This window comes from Phocoena phocoena, chromosome 16, assembly GCF_963924675.1.
Source record: "Phocoena phocoena chromosome 16, mPhoPho1.1, whole genome shotgun sequence".
Lineage (NCBI taxonomy): Eukaryota > Metazoa > Chordata > Mammalia > Artiodactyla > Phocoenidae > Phocoena > Phocoena phocoena.
In genome coordinates, this window is record NC_089234.1 from 69752305 (window position 1) to 69764584 (window position 12280).

A 12280-nucleotide genomic window follows, 5' to 3' on the forward strand; every position below is an offset into this window, starting at 1 on the left:
TCGTACTTTGCAAATTTTCCATAATAAACAGGCAGCATTATTTTTTACTTTTTAATGGAAAATTTCAGACTTACACAACAGTACAGAGAACAGTATAATGAACCTCCGTGTATCTATTACTCCATTTCAACAACTATCAACCAAAGTTTAAAAAAAAAATTTTTTTTTGAAGTTCAATTACCCACAAACCATTGTACCCAAAGCTCCTGGAGCTACTTACTGTGATTCTTCATGGAGGATTTCTCATATCTTCCCTCAAAAAATATTTTGTTTCCACTGCCCAAATCCTGTTTCTAAAACATTGGCTTAGTCACCAAAAATTTTTGTTAGAGAAAGCTCAAAGCATTTCAGTGTTGTTAATGAAAATAATCAATAATGTGATTTTTAATTTTTTTACCCAAGTAAAAGCCAAATCTCTGTTTCTGGCAGTTTATCCCTGTTTCTCTGAATATATAAACAAGAAGCTTATGAAAAATGAGATCCAAAAGGCGACGTGGCTGGTTGTGTGAGGTCCTTGCATCTCTTTCTTCATTTAGTTTAGGGATTAGGCAGAATTTGGTAAAGCATATTTAAGTTAAAGGGTCCATACACTCTGCGATCAGTTTTGGGGAGCACTTGCATTCTTGAATTCAGAATCTGAAATACAGAACGTGCTGTGCAAGCAGATGTTGATAAGCAGATTTTAGGAAAAGTTAAGAGCCAGCCATGTCTGCTCCAAAGGATTATGTGCTTCCATGCAAAAAACAGATTCCCACGAGTTTAAATATTTTCCCCACTGAAGAATGAACGACCCAAAGAGGTGCAAAAAACACCATCTAGTATGTTTATAGCTAAAAACCTCTCTTCCAGACTCCTGTTTCTGTATCAGCTTTAAAGGCACATTTTCACACTGTATGTTAGTGGCAGTGTGTGCATTTTGATGGACTAACCCCTCTGGTGAACTTTCAATGTGTGCTATTTTTTAAAATCCTAGATAACTTACTTTTGGAAAGTGGAAAATTGTTTATTTCTTTTAGTTCCATAAGGCCCAATACTATGCTTCCAATGCACTCAGTAGAGCTGGACCATAAAAATAATAAATGTGTGACAACATGAATATAAACATAATAAATGTCATGCTTTCATGTGGCAAATTGTCAATATGTATTGACATTTGTTCTTATGGCATCTATTAAGGCCACACCATATTTATTAACTCTGGGTTGATTACACTGCTCCATTAGCTTGGTAATTTCATTTTAGTTTGAGGGATTTTAGCTGCTGAATTAGTTTAAATTTTATGCACAAGCCCAGAAGTCCTTGGGCAGTGAACACATTTCATATATATAAAATAAATAATTAACGAAGAAAAGTTGTTTTGGAGAAGCAGAAAACAACAGAATCAGGATCAGATAACTTTTTAATGACACAAACTGAGAAACTGCTCATTGAGATTATAGTCACAAACTGTCAGGTATGTTCATAGGCTTTTTAGTAAAATACTTTAGAGTAGAAATACTTATATCAGAGGGAAACATTACTTCAGTAAGAAAACAGATATTGAGCCCACCTGGCCAGTGTGAGCAATAAAGGAAGATACATATAAGGCACAAGCCTGAGTAAATCTGTTTCTGAACTGATTTTAAACATGATATTGCAGAAATTTCATGAGAAACATGTTCCCCTTCTGATAAATCCCACAAAAGTTGCCAAAAAGACGAGTTAAGAGAGAATATGTTGGCTGAAGTCTTTGTAACTGAGCAGGACCCTATGGGACTTTCCTGGGGTAGACCCCTCCCCCATATCCTCTGCTTTAGCTCCTCTCTGAAGTACCTCGATAATAGTATCTGATGCACATCTCCTGAGTTGTTTTACAGGTACCAAAACCCCTGCCAAATGGAGGGAATTAACTACTTAATGACCACGAGCGCCATAGCCCCAGACCTACTGGGATCCCTAGGACTGATAACGTTAACACCTGTGACACCGCCCTGTTACCTCTCCATCAACCAATCAGAGAGTTGCGCACGAGCTGATCACGTACCCTGGCTCGTTCCGCCCCCGCCTTGCCTTTAAAAGTGACTTGCCGGAAGAGTTCGGGCTTTTCGAGCGTTAGCTGTCTCGGACTTTTAGTCCTGCCAGAAACGCTGCACTTTGCTTCTCTCCAACCCGGGGACAGTAGGTTGGTTTTACTGCGCACAGGCGAGCGGACCCAAGTTTGGTTTGGTAATAATTTTGGTACCCAAAGTGGGCGACGGTCCCTAGTGCGTGTCTCCCCTTGGCACATTGACCCTGACTAGTGGTGGCTCCCAGGACCTGTCCAGAAGCTACATAAGCATCTTTTCCTCAGGAATGGTCCCCAGCTCTTGCTGCCACATTGGCCTCCTTGGCCCACAGAGCTTCTGTGGTGAAGAAAACAAGGCACTCGCATTGGCCGCTTGAGACGTCTTTGGTGAGTAATGGTTCTCGCGTGTGATGACACCACGGTATCCTTCCCTATTGCATTGCCCTCGCCTACGGCAGAGCATTGGTTGGGATTTTCCCTTTTGGACAGTCATTTTGGCTTCATCTCCGATGGGGCATTAGTTAGGGTTCTGCCTTTTAGATAAAGCATGGTCACACGGCTGCATCTCTGACTGCTGGAGCATTGGTTGTACCTCCCCCCTCCCCTACACTGGTAACCACTAGTTTGTTCTCTATATCTGTGAGTCTGCTTCTTTTTTGTTATATTCACTAGTTTGTTGTATTTTTCAGATTCCACATATAAGTGATATGGTATTTGTCTTACTCTGACATTTCACCTAGCATAATGCCCTCCAAGTCCATCTATGTTGCTGCAAATGGCAAAATTTCATTCTTTTTTATGGCTAATACTCCATTGTATATATATATATATATATATATATATATATACACACACCACATCTTTGTCCATTCATCTGTTGATGGACACTTAGATTGCTTCCATATCTTGGCTATTGTAAATAATGCTGCTGTGAATATAGGTGCATGTATGTTTTCGAATTAATGTTTTTGGCTTTTTTGGATACATACTGCTGGGTCATCTGATAGTTCTATTTTTAGTTTTTGAGAAATCTCCATACTGTTCTCTACAGTGATTGCACCAATTTACATTCCCACCAACAGTGTAGGAGGGTTCCCTTTTCTCCACACCTTCTCCAGCATTTATTGTTTGTAGACTTGTTAGTGATGGCCACTCTGACAGGTGTGAGGTGATACCTCATTGTGGTTTTAATTTGCATTTCCCTGATGATTAGTGATGCTCAGCATCTTTTCATGTGCCTGTTGCCCATCTGCATTTTCTCTTTGGAAAAATGTCTATTCAGTTCTTCTGCCCATTTTTTAATCAGGTGGTTTCTTTTGATGTTGACTTGTATGAGCTATTTATATATGTTGGATATGAATCCCTTATTGGTCATATCATTAGCAAATATTTTCTCCCATTCAGTAGGTTGTCTTTTCATTTTGTCAATGGTTTCCTTTGCTGTGCAAAAGCTTTTAAGTTTAATTAGGTCCTATTTGTCTATTTTGCTTTTATTTCTTTTAGGAAATGGACCCAAAAAATACTGCTGTGATTTATGTCAAAGAGTGTTCTGCCTATGTTTTCCTCTAGGAGTTTTATAGTATCCAGTCTTACATTTAGTCTTTAATCTATTTTGAATTTATTTTGTATGTGGTGTTACAGAATGTTCTAATTTCATTTTTTTTTACATGGACCTGTTCAGTTTTCCCAGCACCATTTATTGAAGAGACTGTCTTTCCTCCACTGTATAGTCTTGCCTCCTTTTCATAGATTAATTGACCATAACTGTGTGTATGGGTTTATTTCTGGGTTCTGTATCTTGTTCCATTGGTATATGTGTCTGGTTTTTGATGACTGCAGCTTTGTAGTATAGTCTGAAGTCAGGGAGTGTGATTCTTCCAGCTCTGTTCTTAAGATTCTTTTGGCTATTCAGGGTCTTTTGTGTTTCCATACAAATTTTAATATTATTCTAGTTCTGTGGAAAATGCCATTGATATTTTGATAGGGATTGCATTGAATCTATAGATTGCCTTGGGTAGTATGGTCATTTCAACATTGATTCTTGTAATCCAAAAACACAGTATATGTTCCCATCTGTTTGTGTCTTTAATTTTACCAGTGTCTTATAGTTTTCAGAGTACAGGTCTTTTGCCTCTTTAGGTAAGTTTATTTCCTAGGTATTTTGTTCTTTCTGAGGCAATGGTAAATGGGATTTTTCCCTTAATTTCTCTTTCTTATACTTTGTTGTTAGTGTACAGAAATGCAACAAATTTCTGTATGTTAATTTTGTATCCTACAACTACTGAATTCATTGATGAGCTCTAGTAGTTTTCTGGTGGCATCTTTAGGACTTTGTACGTGTAGTATCAAATCTATCTCAGATATGTCTTATTTTGATTGTACCTAGGTTTACTGAAAGTCATTAAGTTCATAATATGTCTTTTACAGAGTTTGTCAGCAAAAGAAAAAAGTATGATTTTCATAAGGTATAAAATAAAGGTAAATAAGAGTTTGCAGGTGAACTCTTAGAAATAATTATGTTTTGGGTATGTCTGTCTAAAATACTTTCTCTAGATTTTTGGCAACTTGTGTTTTACTAAGTTAAATGATGAAAATTTATTGAACATCTAGGTCATTTCAAATAGAGGTTATGAAATATGTTCATACATTCCCACTGGAAAGTACAGGTATGAGTTCACAATTGCTTGCTTCTTGGTATTTGCTAGAGATTAAGGTTTTTAGGGGTTAAAATTATATGTAATTAAAGCAGCTAAAATAATAAGGGAAACATTTCAGTATGCCAGGTGTGAAAACACATTTTTGTCAAAGGGAAAAAAAGGGTAATTTTATGCTATAGTTGTTTGTTTCTGGATAAAAAAATAAGGGACCAACTAATATGGATACAGGAAGTTATGGAAGGTTTGTAGAAACAGAGCCCTGAAAAAGGAGTTTTGTGCATGGTCGGGCTGGGATTAGATTAAATTTAATGAGGTAAATGGATTTTGTTATTAGAAGTAGGCTGGTGTAGGATTAGACTTGGTTCCTCTCTGTTAAAAGAAATTTTCTTAGAATGCTGCTTTTGATAACAGATTATGTGAACTTTTGAAGTGATCTATATTTGCTTTTGAAATCTTTTGTCATTTTGGTTAAATGAATAAATAGTCAGTACTTTATGATGTTATTTGACCAAGTGTTTTGAAAATTTTTGATATTTCCGACAAACTTGTTGCTTATTAAATATACCTTGTACATCTGCTTTGGCCATTGAGGAGGGGAATGGATTTAAAAGTCAAAATGAAGTAACTATGGTTCAGACATCCAAGATAAAACTAGGTGGCCATTGTGCACCCGATTTCAGACACATTCGTGTATTGCTGAGAACTTGAATTTTCCAAACCGTATCGGATTAAAGGACATCACTAGCTGTTCGCAAAACAATATATGCTAGCAGCTGCCAACTGCAGCCTTATTGTCTGAAGGTCTCCTTTTGTAATCATGAAACCTTTCTCTTACTTTAGGAATAGTAGTGATAAACAAGACAGCTCAAGCTATAGTCTCCCAGCAGAAGGCACTAGATTCTTTAGATATATGCTAATACCCCTGGAGAAATTGAAAACCAAATAAATAGAATAATTCAAAAGGCTACTTGGTTATAAGATATTTGTAGAGAAGACCTGCATCATAACTTATTGTCCTGGTTGCCATCTGGAATAGAAAGATTCCTTTGGGAAATACTGCAAGGGTGCATTTTGATCATTATCCTAATTGTAATATATCTACTAATTCTCAAATGTCCGTCTGGGTGCTATGACAAAGCCAACAAAAACAGGTAATATTTTCATAACACAAAATATTGATGCTAAGCTTGGGACTCAAGAATTCTTTGAAATGAAAGTCAATGATTTTCACTCCTGTAATCCTGAAAAATTGACTTTGCCCCAGTTCAGTAGGAAGGATCTAGAGAGATCGTTTCCTCTCTTCCCTCAGGATTAAGAAGTAGCAAAGGGCTCCCCTGGTGGCGCAGTGGTTGAGAGTCCGCCTGCCGATGCAGGGGACACGGGATCGTGCCCCGCTCCGGGAAGATTCCATATGCCGCTGAGCGGCTGGGCCCGTGAGCCATGGCCGCTGAACCTGCGCGTCCGGAGCCTGTCCCTATGGCGCCTTCCGGGGACAGACCCCTCCCCCATATCCTCTGCTTTAGCTTCTCTCTGAAGTACTTAGATAATAGTACCTGATGTACCTTTCCTGAGTTGTTTTACAGATGCTAAAACCCCTACCAAATGGAAGGAATTAACTACTTGATGACCATAACCCCCAGACCTACTAGAATCTAAGGATTGATATTGTTAACCCCTGTGACAACACCCTGTTACCTCACCATCAACCAATCAGAGAATTGTGCATGAGCTGATCACATACTCTGGGACTCCCCTCCCTCAACTTGCCTTTAAAAATGCTTTGCTGAAACCCCATCAGGAGTTCGGGCTTTTTGAACATTAGCTGTCCTGGACTCCTAGTCTGGGGCCCTGCAGTAAACGCTGCACTTTCCTTCACCACAACCTGGGGTCAGTAGTTTGACTTTACTGCATGCAGGTGAGCGGACCCAGGTTTTGGTTCTATAACAGCTTCTTTAGCTTGTAGTCAGTCTCACCTGTATAGTATACAGAATAGTAGTCTGTGTTATTTTAGCTACTATCTATTAACAAGTCATAGGCTACACTTGAGTCTGACCTTTCAGTTCTCACTCACTAATTTGTTTAATTTATTGTCCTCTCTGAAGGCACTTAGAACATCCAAAAAAAAAAATGTTTTAAAAGCCTTAAAAACAAATGAGTAAACACATGTTCTACTTATCATTTTGTCAGACTGAACAAAGTTCTTTGGATGTGCTCAACAGCTCCTGGATGGAGACAAACATGATCAGTTAAATAAATGAACAATTTCATTGGGCTCAGAAAGTTTCAGCAGAAGCTATTATTTTTTATGAGCATTAACTGACAAAAATCTATGTATTTGACATAACCTATGTGTCTGTAGGACACTGCCCCCCCTCCCCCCCCCCCCCCCCCCCGTTAACATCAGGAACAGAGAATCGTGCGATTCAGATAAAAATTGTAGCATATGGCAGAGTCTTTACAATGGTGGGGAGATAGGCCAAAAATTATGTTTGTAAATTTCTGAAATGATTTCCAGAAACGCATTACAGGCTAAGTGCTTTATACAGTATGTATTGTTAGCAGGTGTTGTGAGTACTGTATTTCTTACAATGCTGACATTCTACTCCTTTATACTCTTTAAGGGAACAAGCAGAATAATTGGAATTCCTTTGAGAATGATTTGTTAGTTATTTTGGACCTTTATAGGGAGTAAATGGTAAATAAGAGCTGAGTTTTTGGACATTCGTATCTATTGGTTGAGCAGATTATACAGTAAATTTTAGAAAGGAAGGGCAATTTAGGCAATGATACTAACAGCTGCACAGTTATTGTGTAATAGTGGCCCACCTGGGCTGAATTGTGAATTGTAAAACAAAGCTGAATGCTTTCAGTTCCGTGATGTATTACGCTACAAGGGAAGCTCTCAGCTAAGCAACATGTAGAGCTACTGTCAGACCATCCCTCTGCCAAATTACTAGTACACTGAAAAATGCCTACAGTGATATCAGTTGGTGAGATCATCACAGCCTGCTTCTGTTAATGTTTCCATCATTCCTGATCCCGATCTTACATCTCAGTAAATTATGTGTGGTAGTAAAGTGTTTTCTCCTCCTTCATTATATTAATTGTCGGTAGATGGTCTATTAATTAAAAAAAACCTATTCAGCTCTTTGAAATTGAAAACACATGAAGTCTTCTCCCACCTTCATCAGGAACAGTGTAATAGGTAAACAATATTTAGGCAGTGAATTACATGCTATGATTTATATATGTAATGTGCAATTATTTTAAACATAGAGGAATGTTCTTATGGGTAAAACTCAGCAAAAGTAAGCCTTCTTGCACTTAAAAATTTACTACCATATATTGTGATTGATCAGCTTTCTGTAACTTAAAGAAAAAGAAAAATTTTTCTACATCTCCATCAGGGCCCCAACTCTATTTCTTTAATTTTCCTCTATACTTTCTAGTGAGAAAGAATGGAGAATAATGGAGGCTCTAGAAACATGAGCTTTTAGAAAAAGGAGTTGAGACATTAGGAAACCATGTGGTCTTGCTGTGAATCATCTCTAATAGGAGCCAAAGAAAAGTTGGGCATTATATCAAGCATTGTTTTCTTTCCAGGTTTTGCTAAATCTGGCTAAGTTTTACAAACACTTCAGGGGAAGTTCAGAGTTCTGCATCTTATTCCTAGATCTTTCATATGACCCTGAGAAGTCACTTAAGTTTACAGACTTGTTTGAGATGGATTTTAAGCCACCTTTCAACATACATCATTAAAGAAAAGGGTTCATTTGGGTGGTTTCTCTTCACACATACTCAGAAGAAAAGCATGGAAACTATTCTTCTATTTTGATGCAAAGAGTAATTCAGATTTTTAATAAAGCCAAATGGCTGCCTGGGTAAATCTGTTAATCAGTTTTTCTCTTTGCTTGTTTTCTTTTAGTAATGTGGTTTCCATTAGACATTTCAATTCTGTTTCATTGCTGGTAAGCATCTGTTTTAAAATACAGTTAAAAATTGGTACTCTTGGTCCGATTCCAAGGGGCAAAATCAGCAGGAATAAGTAATCCCACAGCCTTAAGAAGAAACTTCTAAAGCATGAAAAAAAGTAATAAGTACTAAACTTTGAATAAAAGAGCCATAAATGAGTCTGGAAGCCTCATTTACATTGTAATGTGCATACCAGCATGATGTCATTATCAATTAGTGTGAGTGTTTTCTAACAGCCACCTATTCCGAGTATGCAGTCGTTTAGTTTACGGTTATGATTGTGGTGTGTGTGTTGGTATCAGACAGCAATGTCCATGGAAAGTATTGATAGTAATACAGAAAAAATTTATGCCAACTGTGAATCAGTCCTTCTTCATTTGATGTTATTTATTGATACGAGGTAGATAGAATACCTCAATCTCTGCGGATTCAATAGAATAATAAAATCTGGCTGTAATATAATCTTTCTACTGTACGAGTTAAAGCAACAAATATATATATAGTCAATTTCATCACAATTTAGCTTTGTTCCTTTTGGATTTTGGAATGCTATAGTTATTGTCAGGACTCATTTCATTCTCTGTGTTTTCATGTCTCAGTCTCTGTTTACATTAGATTTTTTTTTTTTGGCTGCGTTGGATCTTTGCTGCTGTGTGCAGGCTTTCTGTAGTTGCAGCAAGCAGGGGCTACTCTTTGTTGCGGTGCACAGGCTTCTCATTGCGGTGGCTTCTCTTGTTGCGGCGCATAGGCTCCAGGCGCGTGGGCTCAGTAGTTGTGGCACATGGGCTTGGTTGCTCCGATGCATGTGGGATCTTCCCAGACCAGGGCTCGAACCCGTGCCCCCTGCATTGGCAGGCGGATTCTTAACCACTGCGCCACCAGGGAAGTCCCTCTCTGTTTAGATTTTGTTTTAAGATTCCCTGTGCACTGATAAGTGAAGTTGTGTCTGAGGTGTGAGGTGAGACTAACCTCTTGAGTTTAGGGTCTGTTTTTTAAAACTCTGGCATTTTGGGATAATATAGGGCAGTCTGAATGGACACTGTTGTTCTGAGTAAAGTGATCTTGATGAGATGCCATGCTTCTTAGACACACTTTCTTGGTTTTAGGCTTTTAAAATTTCATTTAATTTGTTTCTACTTCTTTCTGTATATTATGAAATATTCCATAGCTTCCATAGCTTTTATTATTTTCGGCGCTATGATTATTATTGTTAACCCTTTCTGCTTTGCTGCATTTCTGTATATGAACCCAATGATTAGGAATATTTTTTAAATATATGATCTCAGAACATAAATACTTAATATGACTGAGACTCGTCAGTGACAGATATCCAGGTAACTGACATCTTTGTGACAAGTATTTCTCAATAATATTGTTTAAAAATATAAAAGCGTTACCTGAGTAATGTATACCTTGTTTTAAAAAAAAAAAGACTTAAAATGATGCTTGGTGTACCTGTGCAGTAAAGGAAAAATAGTAAATAAAACAAAACAGTAACAATAAAAAAAAACCCGTTTCTAGACTCTGTTCTAATGAAGTATTTTTACTGGCGAGGCTGGTTTTTCTCAGGACAGTGGTATGTATACGGTCCTCTAGGCTCTCAGGCTAAGGCTTCCGGGCTTCGCTCTAATCACGCTGCAATTTGGTGATCTGTGTAATGTTCTGTGCCTCCGTTAATCACACAGTGGAAGGAATCAGCTGACTGAATCATTTGCTTTATTACGACTCCAGAAAAGTACAGCCAGTTCCTCCAGTAACTGCCTCGTGGGAACTTTGTCAGAGGGAGTATTCTGGAGGCAGACGTGTTGTGAACACCTCCCTTCAATTCCTATAAGTGGCACCAAGACATTCCTGTTACAATTCAGTTAAAAAACATGACCCTTCGGATAAGCTTTCCTAGTGGAAGTCGTTTATGCTGCATTTAATATCTTCATGGTGTTATCATGCTAAGGTGCCAGGGTGGTAATTGAATGGGATGATGTACGTGCTTTGGCACGGTGCCTGGTAGATGATGAGAACTCTGCACATGCTAAGTATCCAGCGATGATGCTGGCTATTGACCATGTTCACATCACACATGACGTTTCAAATGAGCATCCACCTAAATGGCTGTTTTTGAAAACTTAGCTGTGCCCCTCCTTTCTTTTTTTCCAGCACACAAATGTGTATCCTTAAAAAAGGGCATAAAACTCTTTCCCTTCATCTCATCGTCTCTCACTGTTTCCTAGACTTTGCTCCATTAGGTGTCACTTCGGCCTCTCTTGCCCACCATCCTCTTTTCTGCAATCTGTAAACACTCTAAAGTCCCCTCCAAATCCTGTCCATAAAACATAATACTTTCCTTGATCTAAGCGCCTCTTTAAGCAGTTGACTTAGTTTGGTTCTTTTCTTCATAGCCAAACTTCTTTAAAAAGGCATCTACTTGATGTCATCTCCCAACTCCCTATATAATTTGAAAAGCAGCAAGTGGTGTGCCAGAACAAATACAGAGTGGCGTGTCCAGCAAGTCTGGGACCAATTGCACATCAAGTGTTAATCAGAAAAAGAAGATGTTGTCCATCAAAGTCAGCCTCCCAGGATCTAAATTGTGAGCACAGGTTGTAAGAAATAGTCTTACATACTGTGGGGATGCCAAGAGAGGCAACGGGTGGTTTCTTTCCCCAAGCTGCTTACGAACTAGTTGTGGAGAGGACCACACACATAGAAAGGTAACAGAATGAAAGGGAGGGCCCTTGGTTAGGAGGGGAGGTGATGGCAAGATCAGAGCTGGCTCTAAAGTGTGGGTCAAACGTGGGAAGGTTGAGGAGATTCAGCTCCAGATGAGGAAATACTACGTAAATATGGTTCGTGATGGGAAAAGATCAAATATGTTTGGTAGACAGAGATGAACAATCTGTCTAGGAAAGAAAACTCTTGTGGGAGAGTGGTGCAAGTCAATGTAAGAAAGTTAATATGCACTTTCTTCAGTAAATACGTTCCTGGAAAGTGGGAGGAAAGAAGGACTAATGTAGCTAGTTCTTTTAGAAGTAATGACAGGTGGCGCTCTCATCAATGCATGAATGCTGGAGGATCACGTTCTCGTAGTTCCAGTCTGACCTTAGTGTAAACGAGGCAATTGCCTTCATTCTTTCGGGCCTTTAGGTGATGTATCAGTGGCTATGTAAGTAATTATCTGGTACTTGCCATTTAATGTACTAACAGTGAACATGCAGTGCTACACTCGGTGCAGAATTCTGGGTCTCTTGAATGTTATTTTGATATTTGAATGCTATTCATGTGAACCCAATTTTTACTATGGACTATTTCAATAAATGTCTGTGTCATGTGGTACTCCGTGGGGCAAATTTAGCGAGGAATTACGCCAAATTTATAAATTACTAGAGAGGTCTCACAGGTCCCGCATCATTTTCAAATTCTGCCAAGTTCATTAAATTGATAAAAATAGAGCCATAAATGGGTTCAATTAGCCTAACTTTCCCAGGATGTAACTTACTCTTCAAAGCTACATATCACATTTTACATGGCTGGAGGTTCATTTAATAAATGACTTCTTCTGTGCACTAGATAGGACCCAAGAGACTTGAAATTGTTCATGTGGCTTCTAGTC